At 32.5% G+C, this 14396-nt stretch overlaps 1 long non-coding RNA gene across 1 annotated transcript in view; it reads left to right on the forward strand.

The window, feature by feature from the left end:
• Nucleotides 1–14396, forward strand: part of LOC145297073 (uncharacterized) — a 44231-nt gene that overhangs the window by 14589 nt on the left and 15246 nt on the right. Inside the window, exon 2 of the long non-coding RNA XR_013870099.1 lies at nt 5779–5824. This is a non-coding gene — a long non-coding RNA (uncharacterized LOC145297073). The remainder of the gene's footprint in view (nt 1–5778; nt 5825–14396) is intronic.

A 14396-nucleotide genomic window follows, 5' to 3' on the forward strand; every position in this document is an offset into this window, starting at 1 on the left:
TTATTTAGGTGGGATAGTACTTATAGAATATTACTGCCAGTAATATCTTGTAAGACTTATAATCATAGGTTTCCATACCAGTTGATTATTAGATAATTTTATTCTAGTATATATATATATATATATATATATATATATATATATATATATATATATATATATATATACTAAAGACTAGTCGGAATTTCCTGGTGGTTGTAAAACACGCTTAAATATGATATTTTAATTAATGCAGGGTTCGTATTTATTATCATATTATATTGAACCCAATACATAGTAATCATTTAAAAAGCGTACGAAAAAAATGGTTCGTGTGCCACCACCGACAACCCAAACCACAAAAGTTTAGCTTACGATTTACGTTTTCCTTTGATGTTAATGCCTGAGCCATGAAGATGTGTTTGCTTCAAGGAGAAGAATTAAAACATAAACGAGTACCGATTACGTTACGCATGCATATTCGTAATGCCGTAGATCGATCTTCAACTAGCAAATTTCATTTCTGTAAGTTTTACACTTTTGCACCGATTTTTCCCGGGTAAAACTCAAATATGAAGTTTTGCTTGGGTTTTTATATATTAAGTCTCATGTCTGTAGACCAAAAAACTAATTTTGGTAGGCAAAATCTTTACAACAATATATATATATATATATATATATATATATATATATATATGCATGCATAAATATATATAGTAAAATGTTTGTGCTTACTGTAAACATTTTACGCAAATATTACGCAAGTATAAATCATGTAGAATATTTGCATGCATATAATTACACGTAATAGTATACTAAAGGTGATCATCCCATAAGGAGACCGAAAAAATAGTAAGGAATTAATTAAAATAAATGTTTCAAAGAATATGCAAATTAGGTAGATCTTTTGCAGATGAATGCAATTCCACGAATAATATATAACAAAGTTGTACTTTCTTTTTGATAAATAGAAAAAAGACCGATATCCATTAGTCGCATGCTCTCGTGTAATGAATGAATTCGTGAATGTAGGATTGACATGAAATTCTTAAAGATAAACTAAAATGATCGAAAAATGGACTGAAATGACTCTAATAAATAAAAAAGTAAATGACTTAGAATGGCTTTAATGGACTTAAGGATGAATTGAGTGACCTTAAGACTGACTTGAATGCTTAAAAAATAATTGGAATCCTTCAAAAACAACTTGAATTATCTGGAGAATGACTTGAATGGCTTTGAGTCTGACTGGTTGTAAAGTGGGTGATCATTTTACATTAAATTGATCCCCCACTTTATATTACAATAAGTACAGCATGTAGTAAGAACAGATACTACACTTTGATGTTGGCCAAATGGCCAAGAAAAGCTTAAAAATGTATTAACAACAGACCTTTGATCTTAACCAAAAAGGCCAAACACAAAAGTGTTACGGACAGACCGACCAACCAACCGACCGACGGAGTGACTTATAGATTCGCTTGCACTCGACTAAAAAAGGGGTCACTATCAATATACAAAAAACACACAGAAAGGAGTATGCGTATGTATTGTGTATTTAAGCTGCATTTCTTCATGTAAGTAAACATGGTAAATATAACTGCAATTACTGCATTTTTCGATTGTTCTAATACGTAAAACTTCAACTATGTATATCTATGATAATAAAAATATTACAAAATCAGATGATATGAATTAAACATTGAAAGGAAGAAACCACATGCTCGTTAATTCGTTTGTTCACTAATTTCAATTCAAACAACTTTTTTAAAATGTGAAATATACCCATTTAGCTTTCAGTTAGTGTCAGATATTCAGGATAGAAATATGGATCGTTTTGTCAGTATTGCAATTACTCCATTCGTAATTTAATTTTAGGCTGCTTTTTATGTGGGATACTATAGTTCAGGTTCAATGTAATGTTAGTTAATGAGTAGAGAATACACAAAAATTGATGTGCAGAGGTTGGCCCCGAAACAATGCATATCCTCTCCTGATGAACTAATTTACGAATTAAATAAATAGAATAAGGTAACAATAACTGGAAGCTTAAGAGATATCCTTCACATTTGAAAATACTCCTTTCAATAAAACACATGAATCATCTAGTATTTTTCATTCTTTTCCATTGTAAATTCATATATTTACTTATATATGTATGTATGTACATATATATATGCATATATGTGTGTGTGTGAGAGAGAGAGAGAAAGAGAGAGAGATACAGAAAGAGAAAGAAAGAGGGGGTGTGTCAAATAACCACACAATTTATACTTAAAGACACTGGGAACATTAACTCAATAAAATTACATGTTCTCCTCAATCTGTGTACCTGATGTGCGCACACTCATTTTGTAGTTCAAATACGTACGATCACGCTAATACGTACGCACACACGCCCTACGAATATCACGCTCAAGTTTCCATAACATTAAAAGAAAATGCATGCTCCAATAAACGCATTACGCGGATCATAAGTTGAACACTTTTTTTGACTGGAGACGTGATAAAAAATTGTTCCCACACCCACCAATCCTTCCTTCTCCCTCTTACACACACACACAGACGCACACACACACATACATAATTGTATATATATATATATATATATATATATATATATATATATATATATATATATATATATATACAAAAGCACTTTGTCTGTGCGTGTGTGAGTTCGTTTCCTATCGAACCCGAAAGGATTGGCCCGATATTTTTGTCTGTCAGTGTTATTAGTTTGTTTTTCTCACATAAGTATCTAATATCGGTGACCGAAAATATACGATTAAAAAAAAAAGAACATTCCCATTTGGAGCAAAACAAAACAAGTCCATTTGAGAAGTTTTAACATTGCACAGGCAAGAAGGTCCGATTTATAAACTCAACAATAGGCTATTCGTTTAGTAAGAGAAGCGTTCGAAATGATTATTTCCGTGTAGAGCACAACTGAACCCTAATACTTTATTTTTTTCATTTTAAAGTAATTCTAACTGAAATAATTTTATAAAAATAACAGTACGCACTATACATAGCAATATAGATTACAATATATTTTGTACTAAGTCACGGCATATACAACACTCCCCACATTGCCCTTTAGTGGGTCCCTGATCTGAGTAGGTTATCAATCGATTTGAGTGAAAAATGAGGGTTTAACCAATCTCGACTACAAGAAAATATTGGAAGCGTGGAACCTTCGTTGATCCTCATTTAATTCCAAGCAACATCGGGTCGCCATGTAATTATATCTATCTATCTATCTCTTTATATATATATATATATATAATTATTTTTTTACTATAATAATTAAATACCTACAGACACTAGTGTTTCATCCTTTCGGGATTCTTCAGTGCAGGGTGTCACGATTAACACCAGCCGAACGATTCGAACCCCGCGACATCTCTGGCTCTATTAGCGGAGACCGTATCCATTCGGCTACCATTAACCGTGTGAAATAGCGTTGAATTTTAAACATTTTAATTTAAATGTTCATTACGTCAGTCAGACAGTGATCTAATCGTTATACGATGATCTATGCATAAGAGCTAAATTGACCGACTTTTAATTCAACTGAAAGTGCTCAACGATAGGAAATGAATTTCTTAAAGGGGCTGTCATGATTATTTTTTTTACTATAATAATTAAATACCTAGAGACACTAGTGTTTCATCCTATATATAAGTGAAATTGTCTATGTGTGTGTCTGTCTGTCTGTTTACATTTCCTACCAAACTACTCTGTCAATTTTCAGTCTACAAACTCGAGAGTTTAACATAAAGGGTATTGAGAACACTCTTTTTAATTGGTTTGCGGCCACAAATTCGGATATCAGGGGGTCAAAGATCAAGGATTTTACCTTTGACATCTTTACCAAACTCCTGCGCCAATTTTGGGTTTAACCACTTGAAAATTTAGATGTAGATTAATTGGACATGGATCAAACATTTGATTTGAGCAAAAAAAAAAAAATGTTAAGGTGTCAAAATTGGAGTCAAATTTTAAAAAAGACTTTACCTGTGAAGTCTCCAAATATTGGTCTAAACTTTTGAAATTTTACATGACATGTATTCAGACATAGGGCAAAGTTTGAATCGGTTTTAGCAGAGAATTTGGCTGCTAAGGGGGTCCAAATTCAACAGGTTTTATCTTTTGCGCCTTCTAACAAACTATTCAGCCAATTTTGTGTCTAAACATTTGAGATTTTACATAATAAATAATCAGACAGGGCGAAAATTTGGGTGTCAAGGAGTCAAAGTTAAAAGACTTGTCAATTACAGACTCTACCATACGCCTCCGCCAATTTTGGGTCTAAACACTTTAAATTTTCGATGTATGTTTCCTGGACATGACACAAACATATATATATATATATATATATATATATATATATATATATATACATATATACATATATACATATATATATATACATACATTTACATGTATATATACATGTATATATATATATATATATATATATATATATATATATATATATATATATATATATATATATATATATATATACGAAGCTAGGCGATCTTTTTTGTTGAATGAAAACTTGAACCTTGATATATAGGGAAGTCAATCCTATGGAGCGAATTCAATTTGTTTGCTAGCCAGTGTAAATAGCTGCTAAGAAGTCTGAAATTGATTACTTTTAAACGTGGCAGACGTAAGTCATCTTAAACAGTTTCTCCACGCCTGCCAAAATATACATTTATACGTTAATGTCGGTATATTTTTGAGTGTTAATATCCATCTGTTAGTGGCTCAGACGGTACAGAATCAGGCTCGAGAGTTACATATTTTGTTTTCTTATCTCACAGATGGCACCCAAGACATTTTTCTTTTTTACTTTCGGAATCACTAATATATACTAGGTAAGATATAATAATCAATAAAGTATTGGATCACTAATAAATATGAATTCTGCATTGATAAAGATATTATATTTAGCTTCATTTTAAGACTGGACGGAAGAGAGAGAGAGAGAGAGAGAGAGAGAGGGAGGGGGTAATGGTCAAGGTTTCGATAAAGAGAGTGATGAGAGCAAATTACTATCAATTAGATAGTTGCAGGTCGCTGACAATGGATAAGTGCTAGGATATCCCCATTGAAAAACTGTGATACAGCAAACAGTCTCTCGATTATTAAATGCATATGCATATATGCATACCAACACACATGCCACACATGTACCGACATATATATATATATATATATATATATATATATATATATATATATATATATATGAAATCACCTTTTTCTTCACCCTAATTCCCCTGCTTCACTTTTTGTTATCAAGTAAGTTGCAGGTTCATCAAATACTTTTGCAAGCAAAATCCGATCCCACATTTTGCTAACTCCTACCCTCTGATGAGAAGGAAAGTTTTTCTTCGAAACTCTGCGTATTAAGAACTACCCATTTATTAAGTGTTTCCTTTTTAAAGTAAATATGTTTTAACTCTTTTTAAAGTGTTTTAACATGTATTATTTACTATTTGCTCTTATATATATATATATATATATATATATATATATATATATATATATATATATATATATATAATATACAAAATTAAAAAAATGGTTTGAGCTTCCCCTTTTTTTTTTTAGTATACACAATGAAAAAATGGTTTGAGCTTCCCTCACAATTTTCGGATTTTATGGCCATGTTTTTATGTTCTTCTAAAATTGATAAGTACTTTTTCTTCTGATGAGTTAAGGGCGAAATGAATTCAATAATTGACATAATAATTATATGAATGATTTTGTGTTTCGAAACAGGTGCTGTGAAGGACTGTGCATGTCAACATGCGTAAGTAAATAAAAGGTAAGATAATAAATAAATAAATGTCTTGAAATTTGGAATATAGAGTTTTGTTATATGTTCGGTAGTTATATCAAGCTTCATAAATTAATAGATTTGTAGGAATAAAAAAGTGAAATATCATTGATTAAACATATATATATATATATATATATGTGTGTGTGTGTGTGTGTGCGTGTGTGTGTGTGTGTTTGCGTTTGTGTGTGTGCGTGTGTGTTTATGAGATAATATGCTTTTTCAATTAAATTTTTATCTTTATTTATACCAATAATTTTATCCAATAAGCTCGATCTATGTTAAATATAACTACAGAGCATATATAAATCAATGAGAAATCTACATTTTAAATTCCAAGATGTCCCCCACCTTCCTGTTTATCGCTTTCAGCACGTTAAAGACTTGAACAAGAATTGATCCTTTTAACATGCTGAAAAAATAAACGGTAAGATAACAACATGTTTACCAGATATATGTATATATATATATATATATATATATATATATATATATATAATAATCAGATATTTAGAGTAATCAATTATAATTTAATATCCATATATAAAATCACAGCATATATATATATATATATATATATATATATATATATATATATATATATAGAGAGAGAGAGAGAGAGAGAGAGAGAGAGAGAGAGAGAGACAGACAGACAGAGACAGAGACAGAGACAGAGAGAGAGGTGGTGTTAGGGTATGTGTGTCTGTTGTGTAAACGAACACTTTATCTCGTAACAGCTGCTTCATAAAGAGTAATACGTTCTAGACAATATTTATCCGATAAAAAGAAATAAAAATCATACAAGCTGATCAGTCATCTTGTAAAAGCTATGAAACAGCTGTTGCCAGGTGTAATAAAGATATATATATATATATATATATATATATATATATATATATATATATATATATATATATATATATACACGCACACACACATATGTATATACATACACACATACACACACATATATATATATACATATATATATATATATATATAAATTCAACGCTTACCTTGGAATAAATTGTGAGCGTGAAAAATGTCACCGTTGCGTTCTCGTATCTCAACTGCAATGATTTGCCTTGTTTCCAGAACGTTTTAATCTCAGGTGGTTAATTTTTTTTTTTAATTTCAAGCTCGTAGTCCGAGGCATCTCGTCACCGTCACCTCTCAATATTGTAATAACCAATATATCGGTAAGCGCCTATTTTTTAACAGTATTAAACGATAAGTATTATTTGTCTCTATGTAATACTAAAAAGCATATTATATACAACAAAAACATTGTGTAGTTTATATTTAGCTTAGAACCTACCCCTTTTGGTGAAAACCAGCAAACCCCGCTCAGAGCAGATATCATACTAGGCACCAGAACGGTTGAGGGAAGAGTTGGAGTGGTTTGAAAATAGTTCGAACTAGAATAATTGTGGATGTCTTAGTAGTGGTGTTTGGGTAGAGACAGGCCTTGAACAAGGGTATCTGATCCAGTTAATTGTCGTGTTCGGGTCGATCTTTGATGATTCAATTATTTTATGATTAAATCTGTACAATTCCAAATACGCTCATGGCTAACAATAACATTTACGTACACCCGGAATATATAATTGCCAATGAATGTTTTGCATTAATAATACAGTGCTGTAAGGCGGGAAACTGGACAACACATCACCAATTTCAAGAGCTGAGTCGTGGTTTCTATTAAGTCTGAAGATACAATGGATTACTACTGTATGTATGTCGACGGTGGGAGGTTATTACGACACTGGGAAACGGTCTTTATCCGAAGTATTTATTTATTTATTTATTTATATACTTATATACTTACTAGTATTTCAGCCCGGAGTTGCCCGCACGTTTGGGGTGTATGTTGAGCACAAAAAAAAGCGGTCAATTTTTTAAAACTTTGACCCCTATTATGAAACCTTAACATTTATTGTTTTGGAGTCAAATCAAGTTATTAAGTTAGATCCATGTCCACGGAACGGATATCTAAAATTTCAAGTGCTTAGACCCAAAATTGTCGGAGGAATTTGGCAGAGTTCTTAAATGTCAAATCGTTGAACTTCGACCCGTTAACAACCAAATTTCTTGCCAAAAACTGATCACAAAGATTTTCCCAAATCTCAGTACCCTGTATACCAAATTTCCAATCTGTAGACTTAAATTGACAGAGTTATTGCGTAGGGAAATGTACACACATAGACACACAGACAGACACACAGACACGTTCACTTTTATAGATATATAGATTTACAAAAATACACAACCTTGAATCAAAAGAAGTGTAAGAATATTATTCAAAAAATATGTTGGCATTTTTTTTAAATTTAAACTGGTGTAGTGGAATTAACTGACATTACTAGATTGTTCTTTCTTACACCAGCAAGTCCACTTAACACCATTTTCATAACAAAATACTTATAAAAATATTTTCATAACAAAATACTTATAAAAATATGTTAAAAAACAAGGTTGTATATGTATTTATTTATTTTCTTCATATTGTATTCTCTTCATAATTGTTGTTGTTTCACCGAGTTTCATCACAAAGGATTCCAATAAATAAATAATATATAAAACAAATCCGCTTTGAACTAATTCCGAATGTCTTTTACATTTAATGCTTTATCGAAATATGCAAAATATTTTTTAAAAAGATATTTTCCCATGTTATTATATTATATCTTAGTGATATGTGTTATGCATATTTATTTTTGTCAACGAGCAACATGTTTCTATTTGGTTAGGAAATGTAAAACTCAGTAGGAAAGCACCATCCTTTAATAGTATTACATTAGTCCCTATATATTAGCATTTACACGATAAATTGAATTACAATTTTATGATGATGTTTATTAAAAGAACACTTAACGTCGCACCATAATACACACTCTAAATAACTGAAGTCATACCTAACTAATATTCCTAATGAACCAAGTGCAAAAGAGATCCAGACAATTGCACTTAAGGGAACAGGGAGGATACTAAAAAAAGCTCTCGGTTGGTTTCAATAAAAAGCGGGGCAATGTTGACAGCTGGTTTAGCTGCCCTATACCCAGCATTACAATCTTCATAGGAAGAAAAATGAAAAAAAAAAAAAGAAGTGACCAGTACAGCACCAAGTCCTGGGAACATCAACCTGAAAGAACAGTTGGAAATGACTTATATACCATATATTACGACCATGTAATCCTACAGCCACCTACCTTGAAAATGCTGCCGTGAAACCTGACATAGTTATATGGAATAAGTCAGAGCGAGTTGCAACCTTGGTTGAAGTGAGGATCTTTAATGATGGAGGTCTGAACAGAGTTGAAAGGGAGGAAGAGACTAAATATCAAGGTCTCTTGTATGATATGAAAAGAAACTGGACTCTTAGGGAGGTATCAATCATACCAGTTATTGTAGGTGCCACAGGGCTTATGAAGAAAAACCGGGAGTCTTACATAACTAATATTCCTGGAGAACCAACTTCAAAAGACATCCAGATAATTGCACTTAAGGGAATAAGGGGAATATTAAAGAGCTCTCGATTTGTTTCAATAAAAAGCAGGGCAATATTGGCAGCTGGTTTGGTTACCCCATACCTAGCGCTAGAATCTTTAAAGAGAGAAAATTAAAAAAAAAATAACAACATCAAGCCCGAAAGACAGCAATCTCTCACCTCGATGTAAGAAACATCATTCATGGAATGTAGCTACTAACGGATAACATTTTGATTGCCAACTGATGAGGTTTTCACAAATAAAGCCAAGGCTTACTTTGTGATTAACATTAAGATGAGTGTTAGTTTCCCTGAAGCTTCTCTATACATTTGACAGTGTTGCTAAATGTTAACAAACCGACATCGTTAGACACGCCAAATCCTGTCTTATGGGGGTGGTCGTATACAACTCGACCGTAGAACATGGAAGTACTATTTTTTTATATAAGTACTAGGAAGCAAGCCGAATAGCATTCTCAATGCGATTTCTATCCGTTTAAATGTCGAACACGCCTTCACCTTGAGTACTGTCGAAAGAGTTCAGGAGCTGCAAAGCTTACCCTTTCTGTCATTGACAGGACAGGAACTCCCCTGCAAAATCTATTGGGGGTACCTGTTCTCATTTCTCATTCCTCTACCGTTATTTTAATGACAGGTGATCGATCGACCTTTTTATCTAAATACCTCTTTTATAAAAGGTTCGCAATAAACAGTCGTCAAGCTAAAACAACTCCCAACAATTTCCCTTACGTTCTATTAGTGCCTAAAACTAAACGAAAATCCCATTGGCAAAGTTCTTTCCTAGAACTACCCGTAGGCGGAAAACAATACTGCGGGACTACTACCCAGCCGGCAATAACATGATAATTTCTGAGTATTGCAGACAATTTTTTTGTGTAACCATCCTCTTAAATAACACTGTGCAACAAATTTGAATTGAAAAAAAAGTACAAGACATATAAGATCTGTTTTGGTGTAAGAAAAGTATGCTGATTCCAAATCTGACATTTATTTCTCTGGATTAGGTACCATTTTCATCTACTTTATTATTAATTGTTTTGAAAAAAAACCCCACCGAATTCACCAGTTTAAACAACATTTGTCCTCTTAACTCTCTTGTGTCGAGTGTCATCATCCTTTTTTAAATTCCAGCAGTAGTCTGCCAACATACCAGCGTTCCATTTTCCTTTAAAACGTTTTTCTATTAATGAAATATCTTGATGGAACCTTTCCCCATCTTCATCACATGGCCAAGATTCTCAGCAAAAAAATCCAAATGAGAATGGAGCACATGAACTTTTAGAGACATGTTACATCCCATATCATGAAAATGATGCAATAGATCATTCACAACTTGCACATAGTCTTCTGAACGATGTTTTCCCAGGAAGTTATCACAAACTTTCTTGAATGTCTCAAAGGCACATTTTTCTTTTCTCGTGAGATGTGTGTTAAAAGTTTCATCAAGAACAATTTTTCGAATTTTGGGACCTATGAAGATACCTTCTTTTATTTTAGCTCGACTTAATGAAGGAAACTTTTCTGCAAGATATGTAAATGCCAATGAATCCTTGTCTAGTGCTTTCACAAACTGCTTGAACAAACCGAGTTTAATATGCAAAGGTGGTAAATGGATTCTATCACTTTGCAGAAGTGGATTGTGTTTGATGTTATGTTTTCCTTGCTCAATTTCATCTCTAGCAGGCCAGTGCTTGCGTACATAGGGTTCAGCTCTTGCTCTAGAGTCCCATAAGCACAAGAAGCAACAAAATTTGTATAACCTGGCTGAAGGCCAGTGAGCATGGCTATAACCTTGAAATCTGCACAAACATGCCATTTATGGACTTCATAACGTATGCTTGCTAAAATTGTTTTTAAATTTTTATATGATTCTTTCATGGCTGTGCTGTAAGCTATAGGAACAGATGGCAGGGTGTTCCAATTGTGAAGCAAAACAGCTTTTATGCTTTCCTTGGATGCATGTAAGGAAAGTCGCCAGTTGGTGTTATCATATTGTATTTCCAGCTGTTCAAAAAGTCCAACAATGTCATTGCAGAAGCATAAATCATCCGTCAAAGTGAACAAAACATGCAAGTTTTGTGCACGTTTTCTGTACAATGTTATTTTCACACCTTTTCTAAGAAGATTTCGTTCTTTAAGCCTTGATACAAGAAGTTCACTTTTGTCTTCGGTTAAATAAAGATCTCTGCATAAGTCATTTAGAGCATCTTAAGAAAATAGTATTGGTTTATTATTGCTTTCTGAATTAGAAAATTTCATCACTGTAATGTTCATCCCCACTGCTTGAACTCCACATTTCCTGATCAGGGGGTTTTGGTACAGGTAATTCTTTTGAGTGCTCAACTAGGCGCATTGCTGATTGCAAATTTGGGTAAACAATGTGTTTCTTTTTTTTTTTTTGCTGTTGTACAGCCCGTATAATCTTGCTGACAAAAATAGCAATCATTAGAATGATCTTTCTGCTCTCGCCAAATGATTGGCACACCAAACTTCATGTGAACATTCTTTTTTGCATACCATGCGCTCAATGTTTTCACACATGTAAGACAACAGGCATGAGGAGGCCATGACTTGTCTTGGTCTCCTATATCAAAATGAAAGTACGCCTTGTACAATTTTTTGATATGGCTGGTAATGCTGCGCCTTTCTTTAGCAAATGTTAATTCGCCACATATGTAGCAGAATTTGCTTGGAGCATTTTTGCACTGTCTTGAAGTCATCGTCAATGCATATACTGCATCTAAAGAATAAAGACAAGAGAAAAAGAAAATTGTTTTATAAAGAAAAATAAGGATTCCATAATGCGAACATGTTAAGCCATTATAAACGCCCACTAGCAAGTTATTATATTCTTTCGTACATAGGGTAAGGGGTTGATAAAATTTCATTTCTATTTTTTGCATTTAATTTAGTAACTTTTTAGAAAAGAATGTATAAAATGCCCCTTTATGTTTAAAACATTAAAATACACAATAATCCGGTTTTTATTGTAGTTTTTAGTTAAAAAATACTTTATTAAATGGATATCTATTTTTAACCCTCAGATTTTTTCCCGTGCCCTACAAATACGGTTCTGAGGCAGGTTTTATCTTCTTTTCCTTGATTTTTTTAGCCTTTCTTGACGAATAGCATGGCTTTTCGGAAGGTGGTGAACATCAAACCATGTGCTACAGCATTATGTTTTTACTTTTGAAAACATTAGCCCTTGGTCTAGAAATATGCTAACCAAGCTAGCTCTGTCATCTTGCTCTCTTGAATCTGGAAAAATAGCTCATTTCGGCTGACTTTAGCAAAAAAATGATTCAAATAAATGATTTAACAAATAATGTACATAATATGTGTATATTAAACTGTGTTTTTCTCTTAAGATTTATAGTTTAATACACATAATATGTGACTGCAAAGTCGTCAGTAACCCATTTTTGACGTTTTTTACTGAAATTTACGACTGTGGCAATTTTGCACAAATTATACATAATTCAACAAAAAGAAAGCCAGAAATAAAATTTCCACGTTACTAGGTACACAAAAGTTGTTGCAGATATCCTGTACTTTTTTTAGTGTTGCACAGTGTAATTAAACTGTACTAGAGATTAATCATTACGGTTCATCACGGCATTGTCTCACCGGCTATCTGGCACTCATTAATATTTATCCGCGAATTGCCTTTGATCTTTGATAAGCTGCGACCCTTTTGGTAAAAAAAAACTCTGGCAAATGAATAAGGTAGGAGTGGTCTTGTTTGATGATGTACGTGTGTTGTTATACCGCAACACTAAAACAAATCAAAGGTGTAGATGAGTTTCAAAGGAACTAAACTTTATCCATACAGGGTGTTCAAAAAGTGACTGAAGTGTTTTGAACTTAAATTGGTTCTTTATTTTGGGCGGTAGCTTTCTGTAATTTTAAAGCAATCTGACTTTTTAAATGCAAAATGTAAACAATGTTTATTCATGAGAAATAATGTCTTTTAAATGTTGTCCATTTTCATTTTCGCATATTTGTGCTCTTTCCAAAACATTATTCATGACAGATTGCAAAATATCTGGGTTGCGATTTAACTCATTAATTTCGTTTCGCGAGATGGCAGACCTAAAACCGTTACACCCAAAACCCTGCAAATATTGAATGTAAACATCAGGAATGATATAAGGGAGTTACATCGCAATCCAAAAATTCTGCAATCTGTCATGATTAATGTTTTGGAAAAAGCATAAATAAGCGAAGCTGATCATGGCCAAAAATGTTTAAATATAACATTACTTTTCATACATAACGATTTTTTCTACTTTTTCACATTCCTACGTCTTAGTCAGATTGTGTTAAAATTACAGAAAAATATCATCAAAAATAAAGAATCTATTTACGTTCTAAACCGATCAGTGATTTCTTGGACAATCTATACTTATGTTAGAACCATCAACTATGCAAAGAAACATCCACAGTGAACCAAAACATAATCAAGTTCATAGATTTCAATCACATTCGAATAGAACCCTATTAGGAAAACAATCTGGAAGACGTTTTAATAAAGTTCGCTACAAATCTTAAAATTCCTAAAAGAAAGAAAGTTACACAACGAAGTATAGTCGTAAGAATATCAAAAAATGAAATATATACCTAATACACATCAAATAGCAGTATTTCCACTAAGGTTTCAGTACCAACAAACTCTGGAAAATAGCAGACAGTAAATAAACAAAACCACGCCATTTTACTGCATTAAATAGCCCAAAAGGATTGATACACTGGTTAAATATACCAATTAACTTACTAAATAAATAACAGCGCCGTTTTTCATCTGAGTATTCTGTGTACGTTTAATGTGAATAGAGACCCCGCGATATTATCGTTGCCCTTTTGTTAAAACTATAAAAGTATATATCTAAGTAATCTGGTTAACGCAGTGTCAGAATATATCTGGTTATTACGGTTTATCTGCAATATCCTCATAATTGTATGTTTTAATTTCTATGGTATACTATACGAACGGAAATCCCACAATATCCTTTTACCATTTTTGGATAAAAACCTTTGATCCTAGCAAGAAGA

The sequence above is a fragment of the Euprymna scolopes genome, chromosome 17 (genome assembly GCF_053919585.1).
Source record: "Euprymna scolopes isolate OS-2025 chromosome 17, ASM5391958v1, whole genome shotgun sequence".
Lineage (NCBI taxonomy): Eukaryota > Metazoa > Mollusca > Cephalopoda > Sepiida > Sepiolidae > Euprymna > Euprymna scolopes.